The 24,637-nt window shown below is 33.8% G+C and overlaps 1 pseudogene; it reads left to right on the plus strand.

The window, feature by feature from the left end:
- Positions 1-1,482: 1,482 nt before the first annotated feature.
- On the plus strand, positions 1,483-1,888 carry LOC119620367 (small ribosomal subunit protein mS33 pseudogene; annotated as a pseudogene).
- Positions 1,889-24,637: the final 22,749 nt, after the last annotated feature.

Genomic DNA, 24,637 nt, shown 5'->3' on the forward strand with positions numbered 1-24,637 from the left:
TGAACTTACTCCTTTACTCTAATTGAAATTGTGTATTCTTCCATCAATATCTCCCCAGATCCCACCCCTCAGTCCCTGGTAACCACCTTTCTACTCTCTACTTCTATGAGATCAACATTTTTACAATTCATCTATGAGTGAGATTATGTGGTATTTGTTTTTCAGTACTTTGGCTTATTTTATCAGAAGAGGATATATAGTATTACACAGCTAACATTTCAATTAATTTATTTAAAGATAAAGTTCTTTAGATCATATACCAAAATTTTTAAAGAGTTTCAAATGGTGCCAAAGTAGCATTGAAGGTTGAACCTAAATTCTCTAAATTTGATTTTAAAATGTTCAAGTTAATTAAGAGAAAATCCTCTCTTAATAAAATATGAGTATTCAGCATTTTGACCGAAGGAAGCCTGGTGCATTATCACTTAAAGGATACCCGTTCATTGATGTGAAAAACAGCTAATATTCTCAGTAAAGGGAATGAAATGAGACACCTACGATTAAAAAAATGGCTTTGTAAACTTTTTGATGCTTTTTAATTCATTTAAAAATTTTTGCTGTGCAGAAGCTCTTTGGTTTAATTAGATCCCATTTGTCAATTTTGGCTTTTGTTACCATTGCTTTTGATGTTTTATCAAAAGCTCATGAGATTCATAAGAACTAAGGAAAGGTGATTTTGTTTATATTTCAGCTAGATCTTAAAGGGAGCAGCATAACTTTTGGAACTTCATAAAGAGATATTCAATGTGAATGAACACCAAAACAAACAAACAAACAAACAAACAAAAAGGTGCCAGACCTAACGGTTTACTTCCTTCTGCTAAATCTTCTCTACTAAAATATTAATGAATTTGTATTGCATAAAAGCAAAAAAGAAAAAAAGCAAAACACCCAATAAATTTCTCAGTTATCAATCAATTTTGAAGTAACATCTGCATTTAATTATGTTATGTGCATATAAAAGACAATAATAAGTGCTGGAAACTCAATCCTGCTACCATTTCAAAAGAAAACTGTCAGGCCTAAACTCAAGGTTTCAACAAGAAGAATTTCCCTAAATGTTGCTGTCTGAAGAATACAATACCTGAAAGAAAGACATTTCTGGTAAATAATTTATATGCTCATAAATATTTTTAAAAATCAATGTTAAAATTCAAATTACAAAGAAAATCTGTTATTTAGATTAACAGAGAAGAGAATCAATCATTGAAAAGTTCATATTAGTCATTGTAATAACGACATAGAAACAAATAAGATAATGACAAAAAAGCGACTTGTGTTAAAGAGGATGACTTGAAGGAATAGCGATTATTAAATATCTGATTACATATTTTGTCAGTTAAAATATATGTCTTTTTTATATGTGTTTGTTATAAGAAGCAGGTCGGGGTAGTAGTAGCCAGCGCGAGTGAGGAGCCGGGAGAGGGCGCAGTAGGTGAGGAAGGTCAGGTCCGGGAACCCCAGCTTCTTGCCACTCAAGAAATGGCCTCCTTTTCAGAATGTGCTTTGCGCATGTCTCGTCTCAGTGCTCGTCTAATTGGTCAAGTCCCCAGGCCTACTGATTCCAAAGGTATGAAAGTAGCGAAACTTTAGAGAACCACCCTTGGCCAAGAAGGAGACTTATGACTGTTATCCAGATCACAATACGTACACGGCACTCACAGGAACACTCCGATTTCTTGGTCTCTACAGAGATGAGCATCAAGATTTTAAAGATGAGCAAAAATGACTAAAGAAGCTTCTTGGAAAGGGGAAACCAACAAAAGGAGAAGGGAAAAGAACAGCAAAAAAGAAATAGTGTTGGTCCCTCAAGAGGGAGAATTTCTTCCTCAGTGGCAGAGAAAAGAAGGTGCATTTATTGCCTTTCCATATATTGGAGGAATGTCATCTAATGAAATGAAGATTATTTGGAGGAATATAATCATCTCCTGGTTGAAATCTATTCCAGTTAAATTGTGACTGGTTTGTCGAACACATTCTAACTGTGCAAAACTCTTTTGGCCTTAGTTGTGTAATGTGAAGTTTACCTAATTCTCTAATGAAATGAATACATAAGCTATTGTTTAATGATTTGTTTGGGATGGGGTGGGATGGTGGAGGAAAGGAGTGGGGGAACCTCATTAAGTGAGCGTCCTATAGTGCCCTCATTTCTCGCTTCTTGCTTACTCAGTCACTCAACCCTAAGCTTCTTTCATCTCAGGCCCTCAGCCACTGTCTCCACCACCAAGCTCACAATTTTTCTGTGTCTCTTCACCTACTCCTTTGAGAAATCTGTTAAGATGAATTTGCAGGGTAAATATCTTTTAAAATACTTCCCTTACCTAGAAAGGAAATATTGAATACCTCCTCTATACAAGATACTGGGGCCCTGGTAATACAAGTGATTAGTAAGAGAAATACTCCCTACCTCATGTAAGTTTCAGTCTTGTGGGAAGGACTAACATTACATAATTACATACAACTGTATTACACGCTACAAAGGAAAAAAGCCAGACTTCTATAGGAGTGTGGATGATTGGGGCCGGGCGCAGTGGCTCACACCTGTAATCCCAGCACTTTGGAAGACCTAGACGGGTGGATCACGAGGTCAGCAGATTGAGACCATCCTGACTAACACGGTAAAACCCCGTCTCTACTAAAAATACAAAAAAAAAAAAAAAAAAAAAAAAAAAAAAAAAAAAATTAGCCAGCCAGAGTGGTGGGCGCCTATACTCCCAGATACTCCAGAGGCTGAGGCAGGAGAGTGTCTTGAACTCGGGAGGCAGAGCTTGCAGTGAGCCGAGACTGGACAGAGCGAGACTCCGACTCAAAAAAAAAAAAAAAAAAACTGTGGATTGTTGCATGCAAAGAGACACAGCCAGAAGCGCAAACCACATTAGGGAATTTAAAGAAAGCCTCCCTAAAGAAATGATATGTAGGGGCCGGACACGGTGGCTCATGTCTGTAATCCCAGCACTTTGGGAGGCCAAGGCGGGCAGATCACCTGAGGCCAGGAATACAAGTACAGCCTGACCAACAGGGAGAAACCCTGTTTCTACTAAAAGTACAAAAAATTAGCCGGGCATGGTGGTGCATGCCTGTAATCCCAGCTATTCGGAAGGCTGAGGCAGGAGAAACGCTTGAACTCGGGAGGTAGAGGTTGTGGTGAGTTGAGATCGCGATAAATAAGAGGTAGCCAGAAGAAAAATGGTGAGAAAGGTGTTTAAGGCAAGAGAGTACCATTTGAAAAGCCCTAAGATATGAAGAAATTGTATGTTCAAAGAACACTGACTTGTTCATGGTTGGCCATAAGAAAATAGACGCCAGATCATGAAGGGCTTTGCAAATTCTGTGAAAAAGCTTGAACATAACCAGAGGTTATTTCTGTGAGAGATGACTGTTGTATAGATCTGAATAGCTAGCTGCTGGTTTTATTGTATTCTAGCAATGAGTTTTCAAAGAAATTGTGAGGGCTTCTCTGATTTTTTTCCCAAGAGTTGTTCTGAATCTTTAGCATGTCCAGTAAATTTTTTAAGTATATGTGCTGCCGAAGTAAGCACAATTTTTAATACTTTTTATTACTGTGGTAAAAACATAGAATTAATTATCTTAACTGTTTTTAAATGTGCAATACAATAGTGTCAACTGTATGCATGTTATTGCATTAAAGTACTTTTAACCCCTGTTTCTACCTCTCAGGTAAAGAGAACACAGTGCATAGGCAGGAGTATGTGTACCGGTACTCCAGCCACAGTTTTCTTTCTCTGTAACACTGAATGATTCCTGAACTAGAAAGAATTCCAGTACATATGTTTAAACAAATGATCCTTTTAAAGAAACCTAATCCAGATGGTATGGCTAAGGCCTATTTTATAGCCTGTTAAAAAAAAAAGAAAAATACTGAACTAAAATTGGGTGGTTTGTATCTGATAGAAGTGAATTCCAGCAGAAGGCTGAGAATTCATTCATTAGGAACCCTTTACTGGGCACCTGCCATGTGCCTGACACATAACAGTTGTAGAGGATACAGAGACAAATGGACTCAGTCCCTAAGATTGTGTGAATGAGCATGTGTGTGTTACAAAATGTTGGCAAGATCTCAGAAATTTTCTTAAACAGGTGCAGATGCACTGTTACTCTTGGTCAATGCAGCCAAGCCAGGTGTGTGTGGATGATTACCCTAGGAGGTTGGGCTGAGAAACAGCTTCTCAGCCTGAACCCAGTGTAGCTAAGTAGATGTTTGAATTATGTGATCTCCAACAATTGGAAAAGATCTGAATGTAAGAGGAACTTAGGAGAATTAGCATGATATTTTAAAGAGAATTACTGCAATAAATACTAACAGCAGATCTGAGACAGAAAACAAGTAAAGAATCAATGTATTGGTTTGCTGATGGAAGAGCTTCAATGAGATCTCAGACTCTGACCCTGCAGTGAGCCTTGGCAATGGTTGATAGCGAGGTTTGTGGATAATGCAGCAATAGATTAGTGTGCCACTGCTCCAGGCTGAAAATCAAAAATGAAAACTAAAATCTGTTTGTACATAAGCTATACCTTTAAACCAACTGATGGAGCAAGTTGTGTGACTAAAAACAGCTCTGTACTGAACTAAGACGGACCAGCTGGAAACTATTAATAGAAGAAAAGGAAAATTTAACTCTTGACAACAGAGAAGTCAATAAATTTCAGGACACCAGTGACCAAAGGTTAAGATGAAGACTAAATGCAATCAGAAAAAAATTTTAACTCAAAGTTTGGACTAGCTAGTTTGTTTAATTGGATTTCTCTAGTTTGTTTAATTGGATTTCTCTGGTCAAAACTTAAACTATTGGTGCTTTCTAATTGAGTCCATTGTGCATGAACCATTTTGCCCTCAATTTCAGCACTGCATAGTAAAAAGACTGGGTTTTGTATTCAAAAGTCATGGGTTAGTGACACAGTGTACTTACTGGTTATGTGACCTTAAGTCACTTACCTTCTCCGAACCTCTTTCCTTCTCTATAAAATCATAATACTTCATTAGATTAATGAAATATTAAGGTACTTGTGAAAAGGGCTCTAAATTATAAAAGGTTAAACACATCTGCTAAAAATATAAAGTTCCCCACATTTACAAGCAGCAATATAGGTTCAGGAGGAGGAGGCAGATGAGAGATAACATCTTATTGTTTATGTAATCATGGGCTTCAGGCGTTTATTTTTCTATGTGCCATATATGTGTGTGTTTCAAAATAAACATAAGGCATCATATATAAACATATATAACCATAATGCTTGTATTTAAAAATCATCTTCCAAGAAAGAATAAATAAAAATTTGAAATTCAAAAAAAGAAGCAGGTGCACAGTTTTCAGTAAATGAAAAATAAGAGATTAACAGAAAAAATTACTTGAAATTGTATCAAATTTTTCTTAGAAAGGAGAAGTTAGATAGCAGATAGTTGTATTCTTATAAGATAACAACAGATAAAATATAATCAATTTGATGAAGTGTCACATTAGCATGACAATAATATACATGTCACCTAGAATATTTATATATCTAGTAATATATCTAGAATGTATAGTTTCCAGAAACCTTATGTTTCTCTGGAACCTTAATAAAATCTTTTGAAATTATGGGCATGGCATGTTGATTTAACTGTGACACTTCTTAACAATATATATCTTTAGAACAATGACTGATTCAACTGTTTCCCACCAGTATCATGTAGTGTAATTGGTACTTTCCATAATCAATGATTAGTAAACATTTGTTGAATCAAATAGAAAATATCCAGTACTTTCTAGTTAATCTGTTGAAGTTCTAAGAAAAGAGAAATTAAATTTAATGCTACTACCAAGAGTTCCTGGAGTTCTATATAGTTTTAATGAGTTACCAAAAGCAATATAACTGTATAATTTTTCTCAATCTTTTCATTTAATACTAAAAAAGTAATTTTCATGAAATTAAAAGGTGTATATAACAGGGAATTTGGTCTATTATTCAATTCTTATGTGAACGACCTAGTCTCATCATATATACATTTTCACATTCACTAAGCATTCTTTCATTTAAAAACCAACTGGATATATGTTTTACAACATGATAGTTATTGGGGATACAATATGAGTAAGCTATGATAGACCATTATTAAGAAATTCTGAATAGAAATGCAAACACTCACTGAAATAATAAAATATATAATATGTTAGGTATAATGATAGAGGTATACACAGTGTTCTCTGTGTTATCAAGAATGAGAACCTAATAATAGCAACTAATACCTACCTAATATTAAATGTGTGCCATGTACTGTGCTAACTTCTTTACATATTCACATTTATGACATACAGTTATTGGTTCAAGAATAGACATATGTGAAATAAATGAGAATCTCAGGACTCTTTCTTATCATGCCAGGAGATAATAGAATCTCTTTCTTGGCAAATCTTGGTGTACATAGAGTATACCTATTTTGACACTGTAAGAGAAAAAGCCCGAGAAGAAAGCCTTTCTGAAGCTGACACAGCTAAGGGAAATTGGAGTGAATTCACAGACATGAAGCCACTGAAGTAAGCTAACTGTGAATCTTGCTCTATTTCTAGACTTTCAATTACTTGAACCATTACATTCCCTTTTTAAGTGAGATTGAAGCGAGGTTTTCTAAGACTTGTTACTTGAGTGGAAAAGGACAATTGGTTTAAATACCATGATCTTTTCATATGGTTTTCAAAGCCCTCCCAACCTTTACACATTTCTCCTTTCCCTAATAAATTCTAATCCACCTACTAAGATTGAACTCAACTCTAATAACCTATATTAAGCCTTTCATGATCTCTCCAGTCAGAAGTAATTAATTACCTCTTTTCCTTCCATTGTATCTAGTGGCACTGATTTAACTGTCTTGCATTTTAGTTAGCTGTTTCTCATAAGAATTCCCTTACTGACTTTGTGATTAGAAAGATGAGGTTCAAATTCAGTTTCTCCAGTTATTAGTTGGAAGTTCATTAAACTAATTTGACTTAGAACTTCTTCATATCTGTAAAATAGTGATGATAAAAACTAAATTATAAGATTAAATAGGATGAAATTAGATAACACATATGTTATGGATGAAATTGTGTCTCCCACAAAAATATATATTAAAATTCTAACTCTCAATAGCTCAAAATGTGACGTATTTGGAAGTGGAGTCATTGAAGATGTAATTGGCTAAGAAAAGATCATACTGGAGTAGAGTGGGCCTCTAGTCAAATATGATTGGTGTCATTATAAGGTGACAGACACGCGAGGAAAGAGAGACATGCAAGGAGAACACCATGTGACAATGAAAGCAAAAAATTGGAATTACGCAGTTGCAAACCAAAGATCAGCAGAGATTGCCTGCAAACCACCAGAAGATAGGAAGAGGCAAGTAAGGATTTCAGGGGGAGCATGGCCTTTCTAATGTGACAGGAAATTGGTCCTGATCCAGGCCCAAAGAGAGAGTTATTGGATTTCACACAAGAAAGAATTCAGGGTGAGTCTGCAGTGCAAAGTAACCTTAAGTTTATTTAAAAAGTAAAGTAGTGAAATTACAGCTACTCCATAGACAGAGTGGGATGTTTCCAAGAGTAAGAAGACTGATTACCATCTTGATTTTGTACTTTTAGACTTCAGAACTATGAGACAATAAATTTCTGTTATTTTTAGCTACCCAATCTGTGGTACTTGGTGAAGACAGCCCTAAGAAACTAATACAACATGGAACATACTGCTTACTGTTGAGCAAAAAGTTAAACTTATCTGAAACCTACTAGGCAGGTAATAAATACCAGCTAAATTTTAAAAGATTTTATTGATCTCTATATTGTTCTCAGTACCTAACACCAACAGATTCACACACATGCACACACACACGTTTATACAGTATTTATATGTATACTGTATTCATATAAATACACACTAAATATACTGTATATATTTGTGTAACATGTATTTATTTTATTATTTAGCTGTATAACAGTTTTTCAATGTATATTAAGATCAACATTGTCCTTTCAGGTCAAGGCTGCATGAACTTCTCTCCCCACCTCTTCTCTTTCTGATACATTGATACTCTTGGTCTATCAGTCTTCCATAAAAATAGCAACATGACAGCAATGGCATCTATTTCTTCATGACTCTACACCCGTTTTATCTTGCCACCTGTAGAAGAAAGTTGGAATCACAGAACATTAACTGGATTTATTTTATAAATGGGCCAGCAGCTAACAAATTAAAAAGACAAATTAAACTTTAAGTTAGGGGAGTCAATTTAAGTATCACAGGACTCAATGTTCTCATGGCCTAATAGATTGTAATTATTTCATTTCGTTAATTGTTGGAAGTGTATTAATTGTGGAAGAACATTTTAAACTATGTAAAATCATATTTAAAGTATACTGTACATTTGGCCTGGATATAGTATAATTTATTTTGAATGCACAGTATTAAAGAAAATATTTTAAAGAAGACTGATAATATAACTATGTCCTTCCTTTGAACTCAGGTCCAGATTCATATGTGACCTTATACCATTAGATTTCATGAGTCTCAAGCCTTTGGAACTCAAACTAAGACTATACCATTGGGTCTCTTGGGTCTCCAGCTTTCCAACTGCAGAACATGGGATTTCTGAGACTCCATAATAACATAATCCAACCCCTTGTAGTAAATATCTTTGTATATATGTATCCTATTGGTTTTGATTTTCTGGGAAACCCAAACTTACACACACTATATGAATATTATTTATGAAATTTCTTTCTTGCCTCAGTTTCTTAAAATGGAAGTAATCTGAATTACTTAAGCATGTGAAGCTGTATCCACTAGTGAATTCAGGTATATATTCTGGATATGAGGAAAAGTGAATTCTGAGTATTCTATAAATTCTGGCACCTAAAGTTATATATATAATATACACTAGAGTCCTAAATTGTGCACCAAACCATTTATGTATGGCTGTGTCAAGTTGTAACCACTGATAAAACAAACCACATATTGCATAACAGCAACTGGAGCCTTGAACATGTAGTTTAAAGAGGTATATTTTGCCTGCTTTGAAGTAATGTCTGAAGTTATATACATGAAAATATGTAATCTGAAATCTTGCACGTTGAACACATTGCCATCTCAGGCTCTACCTTGAAATATTATTAGCTTTGTTTATTTTTGCTTTTTTTTAAACACCAGCATGTAAAACTATGCGGACAGAGCTTTCAATCTTTATCAACTTTTCCCTTTCATCCAGAGGCACAGTTTTAAGGGCCTATGTTTAGGCATACTCACATGTGTAGGTCAACAGTCTGGGTTTTATTTCATTACCGACTTTTAAACATCTGCAATTTTCCATGGCTTATTAGCTTAGGTGGGTAATGTCTGATGTTAATGTGATCAACGTTGTGCATTCCATGTCACTATGAAAATGATTTCTGGACCTTCTTCCTTATATTTTTTCCTTCCTTTCTCTCATAATTGTATCTACTCAGACAAGTTTTCTCATTAGTATATGCCCAGGTACTGAAAAGGAATCTGGCAAAAAAAAAAATGACTGTGTATACAGAAATTAACAGAACTAATGCTAAAAATCTATAAAGAGTAATCAAATTTCCAATTTCAGTTCAGTTCTGAAAAGCTACAATAGAACCGGGTGATGTGCTATCATAGGACATAAAAATTAATGGTGTCCAAGTTACCCAAAATTTGCTTGTCAGACAAACAACTATAAAGCAGGCCAGAATACCAGTTAGACTATTACAAATACTATAGTGACTTATCAAAACCAGTTGCTTAAGATCATTTACATTAAAACTCTAACTATTTTGGGGGATGAGTGAAGTAGCACATAGATAATCGCCCTTTGACAGGTCTTTGAGGATGCTGTGGACCTGGATAAGAAGTAGTGTATCAGTCAAAGCTCTTGGTCACAAGCCACAGAAATTACCTCCAGTCTAGAGTTTACAAATTTAGCAAGTCTGAATAGGGTGTACTTATACTAATTAATTAATCAATCTATTTGTCAATTAATTATTCTTTTGCTAATCTAGCAATCTTAGAAGGGATATTAGATGTAGGATAGGGAAAACAATGGCAAATGACCATTGACACACAAAATATTAAGCCATAGGCCTTGAATAACTTTAAAAATGAGACTATCAATGTAGTTTTCTTAAAATTCAAATTTCAGTGAAATCTCATGTATAACTTCAAAAGGAATCATAAGATAATAACCTGTACATTTATGTGACCCTAAAGTTTTCTGCTCGTTGTATATTTAAAGATAAACTACACAGGGTTTTCTAAAAATAGAGTTCTCTTGTCTTTAAAATGAAAATGCAAGAAATACTAAGTTTCTAAATTTAGTATTATTTTTCTGAAACTGTATGGCACACTAAAAAGATCTGTGTGTGAAGTTCTACAGACACTCGCTACCTTACAAGAAATAACTGACATTGAATGTGAAGAACTTATATTCACAGTTTCACAAATCATGTAAGAATAGTCCTTGGGGAAATACTAGATCTTTGCTGAATAATTTTGATAACTTGAATTTCAATCAGATATCAATTTCCTGCCAAAGAATTGCCTCTGTTATCTAATATAGTTACTTCCCTGGCAAAACCTATTAGATTTAAAAGGTCAAAATTTTGGATACTTCTGCTTTTATTTAATAAGTATTTAAATGGGCTGCTATCTATTGGAACTTATTTTAAAAGGTACATAGACATTTTGTTCCTACAGCTATTAGAGTTACTTTCATAAACATCAGTTTATTTCCTCATAAAGGACATTTGTACTTTTGGATAATTGTACTTCTGTTATATTGACCAGCCAACCTCTGAAGAACTGCTCTTGAAATGTCCCCCAGATAGTGTGTGGGGAAAAAACAACCAATCCAAAAACATCTTTATTAAGGAATTCTGTAGTAAGAAATTACTCTTTTGAGTATTACACATTCCACCCCTCAAATAACACCACATATTATCCTAACAAGAACAGTACCATAGACTTTACTATATCCCAGGATTTATGATTTGAATTTGTGATAAGAAATATTAAGTCATAGAAACAGTATCTGTAGATAGAAAAGAATAGGTATGTGAAATGAAAATGTGTAAAGAACAGACAAGTAATGATATCCACATAGAGGAAGTCACAGGGAAAATGAATCAAGATAACAGTGTTATTGTGAGGCATAGAGATACAAGAAAGGCCTCATCAACAAATATGATCTGTAAAGATGAAGAATTTTAATTTTCTTCAACAGTAAATAGCACAGTCACATTCCAGAAAACAGTGAATGACCTTGGTAAGCATGCAGTGTCCATGTGAAAAGAAAGAAGCAGTGAAATGAGTTGTGAGGTGAAGCTGTGAGGAGAGACAAACAGGAGGATAAAACATTTTGAGCACAACTTATTTTTATATAATATGATAAAAATGAAGAGTTATTATAAATGCTTTGCAAAGACTGGCTTGATAAAATGAAGATGATTCTAATACCTGAGCAGAAGTTAGATTAAACTAGAATCAGCTAACTTTTCAGTTTGGTTGGGAGAGGGCTATAGTTGACTATTTTAATGAAAGCTTTGGAAGAATGAATAATTAATATTTTAGCATACATTACTTCTGAGATGAACCTTAAGGAAAAAAAAAAGAATAGCAGTGTTAGAAGGTTACAGTATCTCTGGAGTGTATTTAGGTTGCTATTTCTTCCAGTAACATCCTCAGCTACAGTTCACCCAATCAACCCTCACAGTATTGTCCATAGAACTACAGACAAGTACTTTGGGAAACTATTAACAATGACCATGGAAGCAGGCAGGACTCATTTAAAAGGCAAAATCAACATAATTTAATAAATTAGAGAAAAAGAAGTAAATTAATAAGCATAGAGGATGAGAGTGTAGTGGTGAGATTTATGTTACTGTAGATAATATTAAGGGAATAGTTGTTTTGTATATATAAATGATGAGTTTATATTCACCATATACTTCAAAGTACTTATTTTATATGTTTCTTAAGGACACATTTTGCTATTGCTGTTGATTCATTGTTCTATTTTATGTTTGTTCTATGATTTCTTTTTCTTTTTAATTAATTAATTTATTTATTTATTTATTTATTTTGAGACAGTGTCTCACTCTCTTGCCCAGGCTGGAGTGCAGTGGCGGGATCTCAGCTCACTGCAAGCTCCACCTCCCAGGTTCACACCATTCTCTCTCCTGCCTCAGCCTCCCGAGTAGCTAGGACTACAGGCACCCACCACCATTCTCGGCTAATTTTTTTTTTTTTTTTGAGAGGGAGTCTGGCTCTGTCGCCCAGGCTGGAGTGCAGTGGTGCAATCTCGGCTCACTGCAAGCTCCGCCTCCCGGGTTCACGCCATTCTCCTACCTCAGCCTCCCCAGTAGCTGGGACTACAGGCGCCCGCCACTGCGCCCGGCTAATTTTCTTCTATTTTTTAGTAGAGACGGGGTTTCACCATGGTCTCGATCTCCTGACCTTGTGATCCGCCCGCCTTGGCCTCCCAAAGTGCTGGGATTACAGGCGTGAGCCACCGCGCCCGGCCCATTCTCGGCTAATTTTTTGTATTTTTAGTAGAGACAGGGTTTCATAGTGTTAGCCAGGATGGTCTCGATCTCCTGACCTCGTGATCCGCCCACCTTGGCCTTCCAAAGTGCTGGGATTACAGGCGTAAGCCACCATATCTGGCCTTTTTTGCTATGATTTCTAGTGACAGTTGGAAATAAAGTACTGTGCATAGTGGAAAATGTGTGGGATTACAAAACAGTCAAAGACCCCAGGTCCAGTTACAGCTCCCAAATTAATCCTCTGAAACTTTAGCCAAGCCACTCTCCCTCTCTTTGCCCAAATTTGCCATTTATTGAAATTAGGTATAACATTTGGTGGTCACTTAACATATGCAAATGAATAATGGCACTTTTGAGCCTGATAAGATTGTAAGCAGATTTTTACTGTATGGGTTTATATTTGTGCTACATTTCCATTAAAACTCCCTTTCCTCAGTATCCTTCCAAGTTTTGCTCATGTGAACTTCTCAGTGAGGACTTCCCTAAGCAATTCTGCTGAAAATTTAGTTCCTACCCCTCTCCACCATCATCCTTCCTCATACTTGCCTTTTCTCCACACTTCTTACACATAATATAACTTACTTACATACATACTTTATACGTTTGTACAACACAGAATATAGCATGAATGATATACCTGGAATTATGCAAAAGGAATGCATCTACCATGCAGCCTGTCATGATTTGAAGATTAGGCACAATGACAAATTGAACTCAGATTAAAAATACTTTTATAGAGTATATTGTTAAATCAGCATTATAAAAGATAGCCATGTGCAGGGGCTTAAGTCATTGACTTCTTACCTCCTTCCAGTGACATAAATGGAATTCAATTCATCTTGGCAGCATATAAAGAGTAAGAAATCTAAAAGTCAGAATAGCCATGAACTGGGACTTGTCTATACACAGAAGTGATCCTGAAGGACTTCTCATAAAAAAGACATGAACTAATTTAGAAAAAAAAGGATGTAAGATACTTTGAAAAGAGATAGTATTGGGCCTGCATATAACCTGACACCTATTAAAATATTCATGGAATATTAAAAAGACAAAAACTTTCGCAAACTCATAAAACGAAATGTAAGAGTTTTCAACCTTAGCCCTACTGACATTTGGGCTGGAAAATTCTTTGTGGTGAGATGCCATCTGTTCATTCTAGGATGTTTGGCAGCATCCCTAGTCTTTACCCAGTATATGTCAGTAACACTCTCCCTCCACCATTCTCTGCACACAAGTCACATTAACCAATAGAGTCTTCAGGCATTCCCAAATATCTCCTAGGAAGCAAAAACTCACCTCTGGTTGAGAACCCTTGCCCCATAGCCATAAAAGCAAACAGAGAGTTCCTTATAACAAGCAGACACAAGCAAAGTAAAAATCTACGAAGCATGAAAAAGGGAAGTAAATCTACAACACTTGGACGGAAATACAGGTCTGAAATGGTAATATGCATTACAGCTTTAAAATTTTCTAGTAAACATAAATATAACATTTAACCTTAGGAGAGAAAGAAGATACCAAGAAAGTAATAGTAACTAATATTATAATAAAACTAATATCAAAAAACATAATTAAAAGAAATACTACTCAGTGGGATGAGTAAGCTAATCTTATAACAAAAAAAAGTTAACTTCACAAGCCTTTGTGCGTGTAGAAATATGGCATAAATCGAAACGTTTTAAAAATATGAGAAGACATTGGCAAATACACATGAAAAAGGGAAATTTAACACATGGTACTCTGTATCTGAAAGAAAAATATTAAAACTTGCTGCTGAGGCAGGAGAATCGCTTTAACCCAGGAGGCAGAGGTTGCAGTGAGCCGAGACTGCACTACTGCACTCCAGCCTGGGTGACAGAGTAAGACTCTGTCTCAAAATAGAAACAAAAATATTACAACTTGTTATTAATAGAAACCATAGAACAATGAAAGTTGAATTGATATTTTAAAACTTTTTTCTACAAATAAAGATTGCAAGATTTTTCAAAGCTCCAAATATAAATATAATTTACCAAAATTTACTTAAAGTTGGAGAAAAAAGAAATCTAAAATAAATGTGTGTTTATGCTCACACAATTATATGTGTACATTACAACATAAAGATCACAATCTTTAAAAACACCAAGTAAACTTAAAAAGTATTAGCAAAGACAAAAATAATGATACCAAAAAACGCTGTGTATCCAAACAGAGAAGACACAAACAAGACTCCAACTATCTTGAAATTTCAGCAACACAAAACATAATACCAAAATGAAAAGTCTGCAAAACAAATAATAGCAAAAGTGACTATTGTTTAACATACGTTCACTGCCTATATATCACATGCTAAGTATCACATATAAATTTATTTAATCTGCAGAATCACCAAGTGAAGTCAGGTCTCTCAATACTGCCACATTACAGAAGGCTAACATTTACTAAAATGGGTAAATAAAAAAAGAAACAGCACATTTGGTCTGTGTGTGGTTGGGGGAATGGATGGGTTCAGGGAGAAAGAATCAGATTTCTCTGAGATGTGCTACATTTAAAGTGCATTTGCACTGGTGTCTCCTTTATCCTAGAGAACTTTTCTCCCAGATTTGCATATGACTCACATCCTTACTTTAGTAACCTCTTCATAGGGGCTGTACTGAACACCTTGTTAAAAACAGCACCTCTTGCCACTCTCTTACATGACTTTATTTTTTCTGTATGTATACAGTGTTCTAAGCAATTGAGGCAGGGAGTGTATCTGATCCATCTTTTATGCCCAGTGCCTACTATAGTGTATAAATATTACTGAATAAATACTATTATTTAACTAATTAATTAATAGAGAAAGGATATGTAAGAACATTCTAGAATAGAATACCAGCAAAATCAGGAAATCAAATTATGGATATTATTGCTGCCTGTGATTCCACAATTCCAGGCATGATTCAGCCTTCTGAGGTGAGTGGCTGAGAGCCATGCATTTGGTGATTTTATGTGGATAATTACGACCAAGAGAAGGTCGAGGGAGAAATCTGAGTTTTAGTAAGCATCATGCAACAGTAAGCCAACCCCACAGAAGTAGGGATTTCAAGTTGTATCTGTTGCACAGCAAATTTTAGTCTCAATGCTCTACTAACTGAAAAGATTTTTAATGTGATATGGTAGAAGATTACGATTATTCATAATCTGCTGCTTCCAGAAAGCTGTAACATTCAACACTAAAAATAATTTTTTTTCATAGCAGAAAAAAAGATTTGATATACATCTAAGGAAAAAATCTGTTATTGTTTTAACTTATCTTAAATTATACGTATTTTTTTGCAGCAAGGACACAGTGGCTTTTAGTGTTGTGGCTTAAATCCTGCAGTAGAAACATCCTTTGACTCTGAAACTCACCGACTTTCTTATTATTTCCTCTTGTTAATATATCATTCACTGCTCTCCATTTTTAGCGTTCTGTTTGTTTTCTGCAGATGAGTTCTATTTTAATTCTCTTTACTCAAATCAGCTCATGCCTTAATGAAACCTGGAGGAATATTTATTCCTTTGTTGTTGTATAGAACAGTGATCTGGTTAACTTTTAATCAGATTAAATGTTATTAGTTATTCCTAAAGAGTAGAAATTTAATCATTTGTTACTACATTATATATTATTATATTATATTATATTATACTGTATTATATTATATTAATGTCACCTGATACTGATACAATCACCTTAATAAGAATTTCGTGCAGTAGTTTTAATTTTTAAATTTGTTCTTTTACCCTTGTTACACAGAACGATTGATCTTTGCTCCTCTCATGGAAAATTTTCTTCCATGTGTTTCCTAAGTATTTATTTGAGTGCTTTATTTGTTTCCAGAACATATTTATTGTTGCTTCCTGATTTTACGTGTCTTTTCCTTTCTTATATTTTATTTTATGGAATTTATATTTAAAATATAATAAATGTTATCTATTATGTCTCTGGCATATAATAAATTTTTTTGTTAGTACTATTGCTGAAAAATATTAAGTCATAATGTGACAAAGATGACTGATATAAGCATCAAGAATCCTTCGTTTAAAAACTATTTCTAATTTGTATTTACTGCTATGATATGAATCTGTGAGATTATCTCAATGTCTGCATTTTGCATTAAAAAAAGAGACTCAAACAAGAAATTATATATTTTAAGCCAAATAGTCTCAGAACATGGATTTGAATATCATTTTATTTTTGATATGATTCTCTTCTCCTACCTGTTGCCTTTTATTCTATACCACCAGATCAAAACAAACCATTCATCATCACCATCAAATCACACCTACATATATGTACACACATATTCACTAAGAATGAGCTAACCCTCATCTTCTGGCTGTAACTTTCAATCAAGACTCGATAATGAGAGATGTTTAGAAATTTTATTCTCTTTTCACTTGGACCTTAGTATAGCTAAATAATTTCTATGGTGGGACGGATATGTTTGAAATTTGTTAAACTCTTTTAGCTGGAATAAAATTGCTTCAGAATCTGTTAGCCAAAATAATCTTTCAGCAAAATAAACATAGTGAAAAATGAAAGGAAACATTTCATTATAATTGGAAGTGGTGACAAGAATTTAAAGACCTATATATATGATTTTTATTTTCTTCATATGTTCATATGTAGGAGTCAAAAGCAAGAACTTCAACAGAATGCTCTCAAACACTTTAAGTGTTCCTGAATGTTGCATTCCAAAGTTGTTCCCTGGGGAGCTAATGTACTTATTACCCCCTGGGATCCCCTTTAATTAAAATGTTTGCCAGGGATTTGGGGTATAGCTTGGTCTTGGACTCAAAAGTGACTTCTGAACACTCATGATGTGACAGTGACATAATATTTAACCTTAGTGAGCTCCAGTTTCTTCATATATACAGACAGACCTTAAAGTATTTTCATAATAATTAAGTCAGATAAATTATGAGAAATCCCAAGTACATAGTAAAAGTTTCATACTGCAAAAGAATATATTCTTGTTTTAGTGGACATTCTACATAATGCAGAATGATAATATGCAATATGGCGAATCAGCAATTTTCACTAGACTGGGCATACAAATAATGCTGTCAATAGATGAGTTAAATGAAGAGTATACCATCGTAGATTATATAAGGGCTATTCCTACAAGAAATGGGTGCCAGCTTAGCTACTGCCTGATAAGATAGAATTCACCTTGAGCTATGATTTTATCAGAGTGGTACAAAATTCTGATCTGAGAATCACCCTTAGAATTCCACTCTTCAGAGTGATGACAGATGTTATGCTCACAAAAAGTTATGTGTAGTTTTGTGAATTCACAAATTTCTAGTCAGTGTGGAAAGCCAGCTTAACATCAAAATGTCACTTAGCAAACTTCAAATCACCATGAGGGCAGCTAGTTTTTAAATATGATGAACATTAATGATATCAAAATATGAGTGCCTCCACCATTGTCCTTTCAAAGGACCAGGATGACCATCCCAATTGTGAGGAAAAACTGCTGAAAGTTAAATCCAACATCTTAATCCAAATGTCTAACTCAAATCTCTCACATTAATTATAATCGTCTGAAGAAACATTTTTTCTTCCTTTGTCACTGCCACTAAACAATGAGTCATAAACTAAAACAAATACCAGTTTTAAAAAGAGAACTGAAAATGCTTTGGGAGTATCAGAATCTTGTAAACAAAACTCACAATAAAATAATATTTTCTAAAGAAATAAAATACTCAAATACAATGGGCATGTAACCACGAGGAAGAGATAATGCACTTGAAAATGTGTAGTATCTACCTAAAAGTGACCATTATTTTTTTAAATGTGATTTTTCAGTAAGTGGTAAATGATTTTGATATTCCAAAATAGAAAATTCAGGTTACATAATCAACTTCAACTTTTTAAATGATTTAGTTAATGAGGAAATAGAATGATTACTCAAAGAGGAGTTAAAAGCGAAATTATTATACTGATATGTAAAGAAAATCTTGAGAGGGAATTCATAAAATTCACTGTTATCAACTATTCTGTCAAAAATTGTAAGTGATCGTTTATATTTATATTACAGATGTAATTTTTAACTCTGATGTGATGTAATTCCAGTATTTAAAGTTACTTCTTTATATTATGCTATATTATGTTGCATACAAAAAAAAACGTAAGTCAATAGGACTAAACAGAGAAGTTGGGCACAACACCCGTGTATTTTATTTTCCACATATGGAGACTGTTCTAAACTTTGCAGTGCAATACACACACACACACACACACACACACACACACACACACATATATACATATATATATATATACATGAACTGTTATATATCAGTGATACTTTAGTATTTTAGTTTTGGAATGATAGAACATGAATTGAATCTTTAAGGCAGGGGACAGGGGACATGGGACCTGGGTGACACCTTTTCTCTTTTACATTACCATTAAGAGTAAGATAGCAGGAAGTGCAAAATGATAATGTAGCAATGTAACATTAAAGCACATGAGCAGAGGGACCTATGCTAGTCATATCTTACACTACTAAAGGATATTTAAGGAAAGAAAGGAGGGGCACACGAAATCAAGAAGAATGTGTAAACGAAACCACTTTCCTTCAGGAATAGTATCACTAATCAACCATAGTATCCTGATATAACTTATGCTGGCCTCTTTTTCCTCATATATGTGATGAAAACCTTAGATAATAGGAAGAAAATAACTGTTTGTGAACACTCACTAAGTACAAGACACTATTAATTATAATGCACTCATTCAATCGCTCTTCAAAACAAATGTCTTCATTTTGCACACGGTACAGTGAGAAGTGTACTTTTCTTAAGGTCGCAGAGCTAGGAAGTGTAGGAGACAGGCCTTGGAGCTCGGCAGTGTGACTCAAAAGCCTATGCTTGGCCACTACACAATGTAGACAGTTTCTTAGGTTGATTGCTCATCTGAGTGCCAATACTTCCATGATCCTGAAGAAAAGTTATGATATACATTTTATACTGGTGAGCTTCACACTTGGCAACAAAGGACATCAATGAGAAATTATGTAAATGTTATGATTTGTTTTTACAAATGGTTTCCATGCACAATATGCATACGTATCTTAGACATTGATAACCTCCGAAACTCTAGAATATAGATCATATTGTTTATATACATTAATGCATATGCTTGGCCTAAGCATACCAAAATATATTAATTTATGCTAACATTAAGTATTTAATTTCACATCAATTCCTATAAATTGAAAGTAAAAATAGTGATTGCAATTCTGAAAACTCTAAAATAGTCACCTTTATAAGAAACCAATAATCGGATACCTGTTTAGATCTCTGACACATTTCATAATTAAATGCTTTTTCAATATTGAGTTGTATTTTCCTTATCTATAAAATGTAGTAGAGGAGGCCAACTCTTCTGTTTCTACTATTTCAGTTCTTCAAAACAAAACAAAACATAAAGTACATTTTACTCAACTTCAAGTTACCTATTGTATGCCACTGGTCTGAAAGAATATTAACCAAACCATATTCAGTATATCCTAATGTCTCACTGTCAACTCATTAGTGGTTTAGAATGAACAAAATCTGAAAAAAAAAAACCCCTTCACTTATAACTTCACCTTAGCTAACTATTGTTTGACACTAGTCTAAAATAATGTACTAAAAATACAGTCAGCGTATTTCATTGTTTTGTTCTCACATCATCAGTGGCATTAAATGATATCCTGTGCCCAAGCATCTATTTGAGCCATTGGTTATCCATAGAGCCTTTTATTTTAGCCAAAGTATTTTGATGTTATTATGTAAGTGAGTGTATTTGTGGACAATAAGGAGGAAAGTGAGTGAAACAGAGTGCAGAATGGGTAGAGTAGCACCTGTTTCCATCCAGAATCTTCGACAAGGCTGGAGCCTCAGTTTGAAGCAAAAGCATATAATAAATAAGTATAGTTTAGGACAGGATGTTTTCTGGGGACAAGTTTTGCTGTACATGCCAAATGACAAAGAATGGCATGAAGTTAGGGGATATTATTTCATTCTATTTTGACTTTGGCACCAACATTGCTCAGTAACTTCCAGGTGAGCAGCAGATGGCAATATCAACCATGACGTCATTTCAAAGTTTTCACAGTAAGGAATGATTGTGTTAGCACCTAAGATGTACCGGAAGAACCTGGCAGATGCCTTCTGTAGGGGGAGGTGAGAATAACCAATTGATTGCTTTGTGCTCTCATAAGGCATCCTTTTGGCACTTTCAGAAATAGACATAAGGAGATGTCATTAGAAGATGAAGAGGATTTTAATGGCCTACATATGCCAGTAGGAAAAGTAAAATGCATACTAGAAAATTGACACTAATCTGACTTCATTCGATTTCACTGGGTGTTGAGGTCTGAAAGCACTGAAGTTTCACTTATTTTAAATCAGTCGATAGACACCTCAAGAGTCACATTTATGTTTTGAAGTGTATAACACAAGTAAATTGGGCATGTGTTATCAGTTTGAATTGATAAATACAATATCTTAAAGTAATCATTATCTTTCTATGATTGAGATAGTTATTACTCATTTTTCTTTCATCTTGACATAATGGCTAACTAAGCGATGACTGTAATATTCCAGTTTCCTTTCATCTTTCTTGCCAAATATCTTGGGCATAGTGAGACGTTATGTTAGTGTGCCTGAATATGCTTTGCGAATGTATAGTGTATCATAAAAGGGAAAATAAAACATATTTTTCACCATTCATTCATTCATTCATTTTCAGGAAAAATATACAGATATAGCAATAGGCTATTTTGTCATTTGTGCACGCATGTTGCATATGTGTAGGCGCTGTAAAGATTGTTTGTGTTTACATTTTTTATGTTTGAGACACCTGATTACCATTATATTGGATGTGATGTCTTTTAAATATGTGATAGAAAATGTGATTGTATGCAAATTGTTAAGACAAGTTTTTAGATTTCAAAATTCCTGACAAGATTCTAATTATTATAACTTTTAAATTAAAATATTATGAGTTTAAATTATCTTAGGTTTGGCCTTTGTTCTATAGTTGTACAATGTAATCATGTAATTTTAGCTAAATTATGCTATTTTGGCTAAGTTATGTAATTGTGATCTTTTGAAGTCTTCATAACTACAAAAATTCCTGAGAGAGATTTTGTCTAAGTTATAGATAGCTAGGCTCCTATTTAATTGTTGATCACATCTTTATTTCCATTATTTAATATTTGCTAATTATGGTCAAGATGCTATTTTCAATATGTTATATACATTTTCTTATAATAATTGAAATCTACTTTCTAAAGTAACTGTCTTTGATAGAGTTTGTTTATATTCAATGATAATATGTAGTGAATACCTTTTCTAGACTCCAGGAACCTATTGTAAAAGAAAAATGGACATAGCTCATGTCCTCATAGACCTTATAGCTGAGTAGGGATAGAAAGACATTAATTAAAATACAAAGTCTGTGAAATGTTAAAGAAGTACAAGGATATGAAAATATAAGGGGTTGAATCTAGTGATAAGTGAGGTAAAATATGTTTGAATAAAATTAAGTAAGAAAAGTTAACATTAACACTCGTTATAAATAGAGAAAATGGCAGTTATAATGGGAGTAGGATGATACGAAGTGTATATTATGAATAGTAAAAATCCTAATGTGGCTTAAACCTAAAGAGCAAAGAGGAACAAAGTACAGGAGCTTGGAGTAAGGGCAAGTATAAGTGGGGGCCACATAGTAGTTGAGCCATGCTAGATTTTCTATGCCTTTCCACGGACTTTGGACTTTCAAACTTTCATAGCAATGGAACACAATTTAGCTTTTTCTTTTGTCAGAAAATCCATACTTTTAGATGCAAAGAGAAATTTTAAGAAACAGTTATAACAATCTAGTTAAGAGACAGTGGTTTATAACTTCAGTGACATGGTGGATAGAAACTGATAGAGTTAAAGGATGCTGACATAATAAAGTTAGTAAATCTGGATAAGGAGTAAGGGAAATAAGGACTTTTTAATATATAAGATGGAATATGTGTGATGGTATTCACTAAAACATGTAACACTGCAAGATAATATATTTGATGGGAGCAGGATTGAGGAGTTTAGTAACATTTGATTTTGGACAGCTTAAATTTGACGTCTTTATTTACATTTTTAAATTTAACTGACAGGTAAAATTGTGTGCATTTATTGTGTTCAAAATGATATTTTGAAGCATATATACATTGAAGAGTGACTAAATCTAGATAATTCGCATCTGCACAGTCTCCCATAGTTATTATTTTTGTGGTGAGAAAACTTTAACAGCCACTCTCTTGGCATTTAAAATAAAATACAAAGAAGTCTTTCTAGATATATCAAAAACGTGGTCTGGTAAAAATAAATGGGATAGGTTTCAAATATGTGATTGACTATACTGATTTGAAACTAAAAAAGGTATCTAGAAGGGAGATACAGATTTTTATAGAGATGAATACCTCATTTTCATATGAATAATTTTCAAAGAGATGATAACTAAAGCTGTGCTCAAGGTTGAGAACAACGATTAGAAAATATGAGATGAGAAGAAAATAAGCCTAAGGAACAGACTTGAGGAACTCCTGCAATGATTTGTTATAACAGAGACTAAAATGAAAGTTCAGAGAGGATGTATAATTAATTTTTTTTTAAAAAAAATACATTTTAGAAGACATGGTAAATACTATCAGAAGCTGCTGAGATACCAAATAAGATCAGGATTGAAAATATGTCAGTTGAATGTTAAGCCTAGAGATAATTTGTGTCCCTTGTGAGAACATTTTTTATTGAAATGATCAAGCCAAAATTGGGATCATGGTTAATTTTGGAATAAATAGGAAGAAAATATATGGATGCAACAATTATATAAAGTTGTTTTCTGGAAATTTGGTTCTAAACTAAATTCAGGGAGTGCTTTGTATATTTGGTTGATTAAAATGAGTTGAACATATGTCAAAATGAATGGGAAATATTCAGGTGAAAAGAAAAGTTAACTGATTACATAAAGTTTCTAAGAAGAGGGAGGATTTACATTAGATAGGAGGAGGAAACTTCCTTTATTTTATAGTAGCAGAAAGAGAGATGATAAAAAGTTTTGTATGTTTGGATCCTGAGGATTTGCAAATCTTTGAGTCAGCATCTTTCTTAGAATATTCTATTATCCATACTTCAATAATATCACTAGTAAGAATATACAGTATACATCTTCCAAATAATTTGAAGTCATTCTACCTAAATTTACATAGAGTAGAAGAAACTACACGTGGTCCTGAAATTAAAACAACGAATTTTGTCCAGCATTAAAATACATATTTTAAATAAATGTATTAAAAATAGGAAAATCAAAATATAGGTAAGTGGAGTGCAAATACTAAAAGTAAATATTGTCTCAACTTTCAGTAATATATGTATTTGTTAAAGAGGGGGGGTTAAAATGTAAAATTATTTCTTATTTGTGGGTCATAGGCAAAAACTATTTGACTGAGTGGTACCACAATCAATATATTACCTTTAATAATTTGTTTCCTGTGAATGTGAATTAAGGTGTCAATGATATCTTATTTTCTAATTTTTTAAATTTCCTAGGCAAATTCTCTACATAATCCTAGTAGAGAAACAAATTCTATAAGTCAAATCAATATTATCCAGTAACATCATGATTTAAGCTAAGAGTTCAAAAAGATCGCTCTGTTAAAACCTTTTGAAGTAAAAGTCAGTAACAAATCTTTATTTTATTTCTGAAAGCCTTTTCTCATCCAGCATAATGCAGTTTTAATATATGTATCTGTGGTTTGTTAAGATGTTAAAATAAAAGGAGAGTTCATCTCCTTTAGTTGGTCTATAGAGGAAGTTTCTCTTGTACACTGAAACCCATATGCTTATTAATCATTCTACGGCTTTTGTCAAAAAGAGTGTGTGGTTTAGTGATGCAATTATGTCCATGGGTTCTGTTTTCAGTTTTCTGCCTAGGTTATGTTCAGTGATTTAGGAAGTCATTCAGCTTAGGGTAGTTTTATTCTGTGTATTAATTCTATTTACAGATTATTCCAATGGTATAA

This window comes from Chlorocebus sabaeus, chromosome 7, assembly GCF_047675955.1.
Source record: "Chlorocebus sabaeus isolate Y175 chromosome 7, mChlSab1.0.hap1, whole genome shotgun sequence".
NCBI classification, from domain to species: Eukaryota; Metazoa; Chordata; class Mammalia; order Primates; family Cercopithecidae; genus Chlorocebus; species Chlorocebus sabaeus.